The sequence below is a fragment of the Centroberyx gerrardi genome, chromosome 19 (genome assembly GCF_048128805.1).
Source record: "Centroberyx gerrardi isolate f3 chromosome 19, fCenGer3.hap1.cur.20231027, whole genome shotgun sequence".
Taxonomy (NCBI): domain Eukaryota; kingdom Metazoa; phylum Chordata; class Actinopteri; order Beryciformes; family Berycidae; genus Centroberyx; species Centroberyx gerrardi.
The window spans coordinates 17,620,997-17,632,109 of NC_136015.1; positions in this window are offsets into that span (position 1 = coordinate 17,620,997).

The window sequence follows — 11,113 nt, forward strand, 5'->3', positions numbered from 1 at the left end:
AAACGTCAACAGTAAATGTGTCAGGTTTTGGTGTCAGTCCCTCCGAATCAAAAAGCAAAGGCTTCTTTCTAGACTCACCATTTTTCACCGACGTTCAACAATCATACAGGGAGAAATCTATCATAGAGGAAGCAGAGAGAGACCGATTTCTCCACCGACAGTAGCCTCAATAGACCAGAATGCAATGCAGCCGCAAGACGTGTTTTGAGTGAGAGGTGTGACTCGCTTTTTCTTGGCTGGAAAAGTCTTGCTCTCCTGCTCTTACTACGCTGTCGCTATCACTATTGGTCCCTCCACCTACACGCATAACACACAGCTGAATGCAACAAGTTCACAGCCGCTCTCTGGAGGTTGTCGAAAGTCATCTTGGGATATGTGGGAAATCACTAACTGAAGTAGAGATAAACAAGGTAGGTTGAGGAGAGAAAATGGGTACATCAAAAATGTAAATTACAACACATCACATTACCCCATGACGTACATTTCTGGAATGCATTGAACATAACAGATTGATATGTACCAGTGTAAGAGTATCTGAGGGTGGATTTTTCCTTTGAGTCTTGATGCCTCGAGGGGCCACTTATTGTGACTAGCTGAGAACAAATGTTTCTTTGATAAGAAAGATTCTTAACGTTTAATATATACCTTTATTTTAAACAGCTACAGATTTAAAATCACCTAGTGTTGAAACCTCTGAGGCCATGGGAAAATAAGATAAACTCTCATGTAATTCAAATGATTATGGATTGAAATAAATCTATTCTGACATTCTTTTTCTCTCTAAATATTTTCAACGTAGCTATCTTGTACCTGATGCTCTCGAATTAAGTTTCATATTTTTTTCTTTTTGCGCACTAATACGATTTATGTTGTTCTGTTGTTACGTAAGTGAGATCCTCGGAACAGAATCAGTGCAGCGCTTTATTTCTGAAAAAAGAAAGAAAATCATAGCTAAACCAAACAGACCACACTGGAGGTGGTTTTTGTAGCACCTAGAGTATGCAGGCAGACATGCAGGAAATAGGAATCCCTGCCTTGCTTTGCACTTCCCACCAACACCTACACAGTATCAAAACATTAGTCATCGGTGTGGCATCTGTCAGTCCTAAGGGGTTGCTCTGAAGTCACTGTGTGAGCCTGACATAGGCTCATGTTTTTTTGTAATAAGTAACATTATGTTGTTGTTAATTACAAGCATTTATTTTTATATGCCGAGTATGGGGTTTGACTCTGGGTTTGACACTGATGTCGTCCACGCTAAAAATTACATGCACTCATGGCACTGTAAGGCACTAAAAGCACAAAAGCATTCTAGAAAAGTCACATGTTAAGAAATTACCATTTGCTTTCACAGAGATACCACCAAAAATTAAAATGTTTGTGAGTTTATTTGAATATATGTTTAAAAGGACAATTTTTTGTCTAGTTAGTCACCTTTTTTCTGGTAGAAACTTTGTCATGTTTAGCTCTTCTAGCACTTTCTTTTCCTAAGGAGGCCCATTGAAAATACAATGAACATTTCTGACAGCGGCTGTTTACTGATGGCACTTGTCAAAGTGTCAGAAAGCCTGATTAGCTCTCAGGAGAAATACTAATAGGTCTCGTCCTTTCCGATTTTTATCCCCTAGATGTAAAGGTTAGAAAGATCATAAAGTATAAAAGTTCACATAGACACTCTGAAGTGTCAGGAGGAAGAGGGGCAGAAAGAAGCAGGGGTGTGTGTGTGTGTAGAGAGGGAGGGGGTAGAGAGGGAAGGAGGGACAGATTTTGGCTCTGAGCCAAGTGTGTCTCAAGCATTTTGGGTCCTCACCTTCCGCTGCCCCTGTCAGGCCGGTCATGGTCTCCCTCTCTAGGCGTCGGAGATGCGAGGTGACAGCCAGGGTGGCTTCCATGTCAGCGAGGTGAGACTAGGCTCTCCGGCTAGATGCCCTGACCAGGACCACCCCTTTGGGTCTGCCGCGTGTGAAAAAAAAAAAATCCATTTTCCTCACGCTGCAGTGTCTCACCATGATTATATTGTCAGTGCCCCCTTGTAACCTGTAAGCTATCCCCTCCTCCCCTCCTTCAGCCTCTCAGAGATCCAACAGTGGCAGATTAGGACGCTGTCATCAAAGTGGCAGAGTGCTAAAACATCCATTAAGGTTTTAATTGAAGAGACGGTAGGACGAGAGGGGGGGAAGGAGCATGTGACGTTGTTTGCTTTGGTACGACAGCGCTCGTCTTGCAGAGGTGAGAAGTGACAGAGACTTGTCAAAGGTCACAGTGGGCCAGAGGCCAGCCCCGCTACACTGTACATCCACACTGCTCTTTTGTGGCAGCAGTCATTGATGCAAACACACACACACACATACACACACACACACTTTCATTCAGGCACACCTAGATCATGCATGCATTAATACAAGCGCATATGTATTGACGTGTTGCCGCTTAAACTAGTGGACCCATGAGTGCGTGTGCATGAACTCATGCATGCATACACCTTCGCACACACACACACACACACAAGCAACTTAGTGTTTCTTAACCATCTGAATCTGAATCTGTGATAAGCAAGCACACACATACCTCCTCATTCACTGCCCACACACACACACACACACACACATTGTGTCCTGCCTCGGCGCAGACACATACAAGGTTACTCAGCTGTTTAGAAAATAGATGCTTTCAGATGGACCAATACCATGTGTGTAAGTGTGTGTGTGTGTGTGTGTGTGTGTGTGTGTGGGCGGGGGTGGATAGTTTGATTTGGAATACTCATATCTTTTGAAGACCTCCCTCTCTCTCTCAGCTTTAAAGGTCAAGGTCCCCTCTAATGACTGTGACCTTTTACTGTGAATCAAACATAGATACTCATAAACTGTATTTGTTGTTTGTTTCAAACACCTGTACAGTCTATAATAAAATCAGAAAAGATACTCACACAAACATACAGTGATTATATCGAGTTGACATGGTCCGGCAGAATGGACATATTGACATATTGATGCATTCTTCACTTTCTAGAGTGACACACACACACACACACACACACACACACACACACACACGCTGTCCTTCAGAGTTTTGGTATCCCTGCTGAGAGGCAGTAATGTCAGTGTTTGTGTTGGTCAGCAGGGTCTCTGTCCATACAGCCAGCGGGGTCAGCGCCCCCACAGCAGGACCTGGACACTAGGAGACACACGGAGGTGGGTGGGGTCGGTGGGGTGGGTGGGGTGGATGGGATGGGGTGGGTGGGGGGGTGTACTGAGGGTCTGAGGGGTCCACTCATCCTCACATCCAAGCCAAGGCCACTGATGCCAAGCTAGTCTGTCAGGCCCCCCCCTCCCTCTGTGGTTCTGGCCTCGGCACCCCGCAGTTATGGAGGCATAAACTGGCATAGGGCAGCATAAGCCTCCTCGTGGCGCTGCATATGATTAACTGGACCATTGGGCAGCTTGGCCTGGGAGCGGCCCGGGTCCTGGGCATGGGTCCACAGGGCACGGGCAAGGACAAGAGACTCTGCCAAGGTGGAAGCGGATCTCTCCTCTTGTTTACATCTGATGAAAATTTGTGCTGACTTTGAACGAAAAACGGTTTATTCCCAGTTGCATCAGATGCATCCCTTTGCCAACATCAGTGTCTCACACTTTGTGAGGCTTATGCATGTATGTGTAAAATTGTTAAGATACTAGCTAGTCAGGTTTTTACAAGTAGGGAAGGTGCCAGTGAGTCAGAAAAATTCGTTCAGAATGATGCTTAAAGTGTAATACTCATATTACACTAATAACATAGTTCTACTCTTTTACTCACTGTAACAGCAAAAGCAGTATATGGACACGCTTACATCAATGTATTTTTACCACAGTTTGCGCCATAGCTTGTCAGTAAAGTGTAAGAAACAGAAATGCTATTTTAGAAAGGAAAGAGTTAAGCAGCACATTCTTGGGTTTTAAAACAGCAGTCCAAAAAGCTGCCTTTAAGCATGATCAAGTCTTTTTCCTTCACACCTCCAACTTCACAAGTGTGACTTCCGTCTGTTGCGTCTCTCTCTCTCTCCATCTTTTTTCTTCCCCCCTCCTCCTCCACCTCCTTCTCATCCTCTCTTTCCTCAGTCTTTTTCACTTGCAAATCGCAGTGCTACACTCGCTTAGCAGGAAAATGGTGTCTTCTTTACCATTATCATGCCCATCCGACACTGTCTTACCATCCAGACGCTCCTTAACAACCCAGGACCAACTTAACCCCCACTTGTACCCCTACTCCCTTCCCCCTCTCCCCCCTCTTCCCCCTCTCCCCCTGCCTCCAAACCCCCTCTAACCCCTCTCCTCCTCCTCCTCCTTTCCCTGAGGGCGATGTGGCATTTCTTCCCTCAGCCAGCCGCCTCGCTGGCCCTGTGCTGTCACTCTGGATGGCTCCTAGCATGCTCTGCCCCGCTGTGATTGAGCATTACGAGGTGTTTCACGCCTCTGTGCATTAGGCAAGATGGCAGGGAGGGCGTGGGGTAAATGATACGTATGGATCGCAAGGGCAGCAGAGTTCATGACTGGGTCAGGTCAGAGGGAGAAAGGCGACGGTCCGGGCTACTCTGACAATCCATGCATGCACACATGCGCTTGCACGCACACACCTGCATGCATGCACCTGCACACACACACACACACACACACACACACACACACACACACACACACGGTATGCACAGGCACATACACACATACACATGCATATACATACACACACCACACACAGACGGATGCATGCATGTATACACACGTATGTATAAAAAGGAGGCAGATACATCATGGATGGATGGATAGATGCACACGCTGACACTTTATTTCACTCCTAGCAGCCAGATTGATGGACACACTGGCATTTCAATTTACTGGTATTTATAGAATAAAAAAAAAGGCAAACACAACCAGATTGTACACTCTTTCCATAGCCCACTCATCAAGAATCATCACCACACAGAAGGTCCACTGAAGTTGATGCAATTAATTTTCACATTTCAAAATAGTGACTGCTCAGTTGCCTTTGTTACCATTATCACTGCATGTCCTTACCAACATTTCAACCACAGAAACACAAAGACAAGGGCAGAAGTGAATGTTGTGCAGAAACAACACACAATCCACTTTGTTCCTAATCCATCTCCATGCATGAACAACTGAGGCTTGTTTGAGCTGGTGAGAGTGTGTAATTAATGTGTTGTGACGAGGGGCTTCTGCCCAGTGACAGTGAAAGACCACCTACTGGCTTTTAATACTGCCTGTCAATGTGGCCACAGGACACTCAATACAGGCCCGTCTCTGCTTGGGGGTTGAATGGGAGAGAGCTAGGCTGAGAGGTGGGCTCTCTGAAATGTCTCCCAAACAGGCAAAATTTAAAGGAGAATAGGAATTATCTACTTTGAGAAAGAATATGACATTTGAAATTTTTATTTTCCAAACATGCATGAATGGCTGCTTGTCTCAACATCTCAAATTTGTCTGAATCAGAAAAAAATGAGAAAAGGAATGTCGCTGTTTCTTTCCATTGCAACTTGACTGTGTATCGGAATTGCAGAAAACTATAGAAAAAGATGGAAAAGTGTTGATATTCACATGCTGAGCCAAAATGGCCCAATGCAGGTCTGAATTCGGCCATCGGACCACCAGGTTAGCCAGGGTGGCATGTATGGACAAATGCAAGAAAAAGCATTTGTCACAGACTTAGAGATTGGTAGTATCACTACTAATGTAGTTGTACTCCACAAATACCCAGATGATGTGTGTATGTGCAGCTGAGGTGGAGGCAGTGTTCAGTCAGAGTGCACATCTCTGACCTTTCTCCAGATCCCCTCTGATTAATACACACTCTGTTGCACTCCTGTGAGCGGTGGGGATGTGCTCGATAACGCTCCCGTCTCGCCTGCTTAACCCCCTCACCGCCGTCACCTCCCTTGTACACCCACTTACACCGCCTTACAAACACACACACACACACACACACATGTGCGGACGCCCCCCAGCACACCCACACATGCACGCACAAACAGATATGCACACACAAACACACACACACACACTCTCCTTTAGACATACACACAAAATGACGGCTACTGTATATCATGCAGGATCATTACAGGATATGTGATGTGCTAATAGTCATTTGACCTTATTTATAAGAGGTGTGAGGGGAGCACCTCTTATTGGTGGCTATACATGCACATGGAGAGAAGAAAAAAACAACAACATTCCCATCAGTTCGTGAACCAAATCTAAATTTTTTTTTTTGTTAGTCTGCGATGACATTACATATATCAACGGTAACATATATGGCTGTCCCCACCGTCAGCAGACTGTAAAATAGTGAGAAATAATAACTTTGTTATGCTTATAGGCGTAAAGAGAGAAGCGTAGCATCACATCACTCGCGAGATAGCTGTAACCCGAAAGTACCCAGATGGCCTGTGTGTATCTATTGTGGAGAGGCTCTATCTTATCTTGTGTCACTCAGTGCCTGTTGTGGTCTCTCATTGACATGCTCTTCACCGGCTCGGCTTTTGTTCTTTATGTCTGGACATAATTCTAACATGGCTATTTCAGCCTGAGTAAGCAGAGAGCAAACACGTGCACACACACACACACACACACACACACACACACCAGGGTTACTCTACTACTGTACCTGCTCTATAAAAGGCCCAGAGTGCCGTCCTAGACACTGGGGTTAAGTATAGCTTCTTGTATCCAGGCACCTTGTACAGTTGTAGGAAGAAATGATTCCCCGCTCCCCCCGCTCTGTGTCTCCCTGTCTCTTCCTCTGTTCTGGGAGTGAGTGTATGTGCCACAACTGAGCTCTCCAGATCAATACAGCCATACAGGAGCTGCTGAGGCTACTGCCTGAGACAGGCCTGCTGCCTCTGCCTGCCTGCCTGCCTGCCTGCCTGTCAGTCTGTCTGATGGCTTGTCACAGTCTCTGGAGTGTCTGGATGATTTTCAGCCTCTGCTTCTCTGCTCGTCGCTCTTTCTCTCCTTTCCTTCTGTCTCTCGCTCTCTCGCTTGTTCTCTCATTCTCTGCCTGTCTCTTTCTCTCTCTCTCTCTTGCCCTCTCTGTGCTGTTCTGCCCATGTGCTGCTCTCACTCTCCTCAGAACCTTATTTCCCACCTATTATCATATACCTGCTCTTTCTCTGCAAACACTCTCTTTCTGTCCCTGCGACATATTCTTCCTATCTCGCTCTCCTGTTTCCTTCTGTTCTTTTCCCTCCCTCCCTTCCTCTCTCTCTCTGTCCCTCTCTCCCTGGCTGCCTGCAACCCCGGGGCTTGACAAGCTGGCCAGGCCGCCGCATCTGCCAGCACATCTTTAGCGGCTTGGCAGTGAGGAGCGCCCGTCACAGGTTGTAATCAAACCTGCCTGGAAACCGAGCAGGAGGGGAGAGGAGGAGGAGGTGGCGGAGGAGGTGGAGGGAGTGGAAGTGGAGGGGGGGGGAGGGCCCCTCCTTCTGCCTGATTAATCATAATGTAATTTTAATTAAAAAGCACAGTGTCAAAGGGTTTAGCTGCCTGAGAAGTGAGCCCAGATTGCCACGCAGCAGCAGCCCCCTCAGTCTGCGGGCAGGAAATGCGTCCTGACAAATCCAGGCGCCCGGGCCAAGAAAAACAAAGGCCACCATTACCAGGATATTGTCATTGAGGGAAGAGGAGGTGAGGGGGGGGCGAGAGGAGAGTGGAGGGGGGATGAAATGGATGATGAGGGGACAAGGAAGGAAGGAGAATGGGGATGGGAGGGGACGGGATGAGGGGACAGGCAGGAAAAGGGTTGGGGGGTCACACTGTCATGCCAATTGGTTCTCGGCGCAAACGCCCGTGTCACGCAAAAAAAGGCAAAAGGAACGGCAGGGGCAAAAGTGAGGTGAGATGCTGGCACCGTGTTTTGTCAGGGGGGTTTGTGGGGTGGATACTGTAAGCTCTTGTGAGGGATGCTGTAGGCTGTGGGGGCCGGTTTTCGGTGGTTAAGTTTGTTTACATCTCAGGTGGATGTAGTGTCCACTCAGTGTCAGGCCGGGCTAAAATCCGCCGCCGCCTGAACCGTGGCTGCCGCGTGCCGTCGCCTCGGCTCCAGGCCAAGCTGAGGCCGAGACGACGGTAGCTGCTTAAGACAGCGGCGAGCGGAGGGAGCCGCAGTCTCGGTCTCGGGGAGGCCAGAGGGCTGCAGCCGGGGTCAGGGAGAGTTTCTGAGGAGACGTGGGGTGTCAACATGGCTGAGGAGAAAGCTAAGCCAAACACATGTGGTGACATGGTATTACCCTGGGTCATGGTGACAGATTAGGAGGATTACAGACATGGGTGAGTTGTGTCTGTGAGGGGGCGCCCATAAGGTGTTTGTGTGTTTTGTATATGAGTGTGTCTGTTAATGTGTCCAGTGATCTGACTTTTTTCCAGAAAAGAGTATAAACACATACAACAGACCAGCCATGTACAAAACGCAAGCATTTAAAACTACAGACAACTTGTGTCAAGATGACTTAATAATGTTTTCGTAAGTAGCTGAGACACACTGTATGCAATATGCTTAATTTTCTATCAGGTACACTCCCATATTACTATATTAAGCAGAATTGTGTTTTAAGTTTTGATTTCTATCATACCCTTGACCAGCCATTCAAAAAGGTTTAATACACATCATACACAGTCTGCCCTCTATGCTTTATATGATTTGTGTATGTTTTGCATTTATATATGTGATACCTATAAATTGAATAGTATGAAAGTGATTGGTTTCGTAGTACGAAACTCATAAGCCCTATGCAAATTCCAAGATTCATACAAGATTCATAGTAGAAATCTCACTTATATGGGTGGCTTATAAGTTTCTTGCTATGCAAGTGGCCACTTGCATATAATAAGCAACATAGCTTGACATATGAAAGGCAGAATAGAGAAGGAAGGGAACACATTAAAGATAGATGGAAAGAAACAGTACAATATACAGTATTTGAGTGGGAGAACAAAGGAGATAGATAGATAGATAGATAGATAGATAGACAGACAGACAGACAGACAGACAGATAGATAGATAGATAGATAGATAGATAGATGAATCGTTGCATCCTGGGCCTCACACTTGCAAGCACAATTAGAGTACATGGGTCCCTAATGCTTTTTGGGAGTACAACCAGCACCCCAAGAGAGGGAAGGGGCTAAAAGCTCAGTGCTTGTATCCTTCATTCTCTCTCTTTCTCTCTCTCTCTCTCTCTCTCTCTCTCTCTCTCTCTCTCTCTCTCTCTTTCTCTCCCTCTCTCTCTCTCTGTCTTCCCTCTCCCTCCCTATGGTTTTGGGGGGGGGAGAGAGGTGGCAGGGCCAGGATTGGATGACCTTTGGAGAGGGGAAAGGGGAGGAGGATGCAGGGGGGAGTGGGGGGTGGGGGTCACCAGCATCCGGGGGGGGTCCTGGGCTGAGGGTTTGGAGGTGAGAGACCGTGAAGGGCCCTCCACCAGGCCCTAACAAGCATTTGATTTCTCCCTCCAGGTGTCGTGTGCCTTACAGCCCTCGGCCAAAGAGGTCGCAAAGCACCATAATGTCTGCTGAGGCTATTTCTATGTCGCTTGAGCATGAAGGAGCAATCCCTTTGATTGTTGAGGCTGTGATTATGAATGTAAGTTGTAACAAACCAGGACAGAAATTAACATAATGTGAATGAGGTGAACCTGCCACCTGCACCCCACACCCCCACAATAAGATAAAATAAGTGTTAAGATCTCCGAGGGCAAATATGGCAAGAAGCAAAGAATAAGATATATGACAGTAAAATATCAAACAATTTATCAGTAAGAGATAGCCGTTCAGTAGTCATGAGGAAGAAGAGCTCATTATTGAAAAATATAACTTTGGATACATTAATATTATTAACAGTTAAGTGTGAGCAATCAAAGAGCAATCAAATGAAAAAGAAAACTGATCTTTTAATTTCCTAATTAGAGGCTAATATACTAATTTCCTCCTCATATGCTGCATCCATATGCCTGTGTGAATGCCCCAATCTTCAGCCTTTCTTCTCTAAATCAACTCTATTGAGCCCTATTGACCAGCAAAAGCTAACAAGTGTTGAAGAGGAGTAGCAGTGCAGAGGGAGTAATGAGGTCTCTGTATGATCTGATGTGGCCCATATTGTCTGGTGATCTAGAGAGGCATGCTCCAGCAGGGCACACACACACACACACACACACACACACACACACACACACACACCCTCTCTAGGACACTAACGAGGGTTTGAAGGACCTCCTTCGACACCTGGGGCTGGGGACACAAAGCACGCCACCCGCCCCACTGAATGGAGAGGCAAAAAGAGACAGATGACATCTTAAACAACCATTAACACGCAGGTAGCTAACAAAGCCAGCTCGCTCTCATTTGCATGTCAAAAGGCATGCGCACGCTTCAGGGGAGGCATGTGCACCGAAATGTACAGACGCAGAACGGGGCATAGAAGCATTACATAAGCAAGAACGCACATATGTGTGGGCGTGTACAGAGACGCACATATACAAATGCAATCACACACACACACATATGCACACACCTACACACCAATCCAAGAGATGGAGATCACCATGAGCGCTACAAGGACGAGACCTTGCCTATAGGATCAACAGTTGAAGGGGGAGCGTCACTTGCTTCCCGTCAGTCTCCTTTTCACCCAGAGCTCCTGGCGCTTCAGCTCCTGGTTCCCCTGAACGAACCACCCGCTGGCTGCCTTAACCGCCCTCTAATCAACCCATCTGTTAGGTCATTATTGCGTCCACAGCCATCTGAAGAGGGGAGCAACCCTGCAAAGCAGACACAGAGAGAGAGAGAGAGAGAGAGAGCTGAGCGCATGGAGAAGTGGATAGAGGGGAGGCATGGAGAAGGCTAACATGAAGTCAGGGAGTGTGTGGCGCAGTCGTTTCGCTGTCTTTACGTAGAATGAAATGGATTGTAGGCATTTGAAGATGTGGATTCAAATCCTTTTGATTCAATCAGTATACGAAGTGATTTTTCTTCACAAATCCTAAATTAGAGAATTTTTGGTGTAAAAGGCTCTTACGTCCAGTCTTTACATAGATTACTGAGAATGAATGCTTTGTTATTATTGTGTGAAT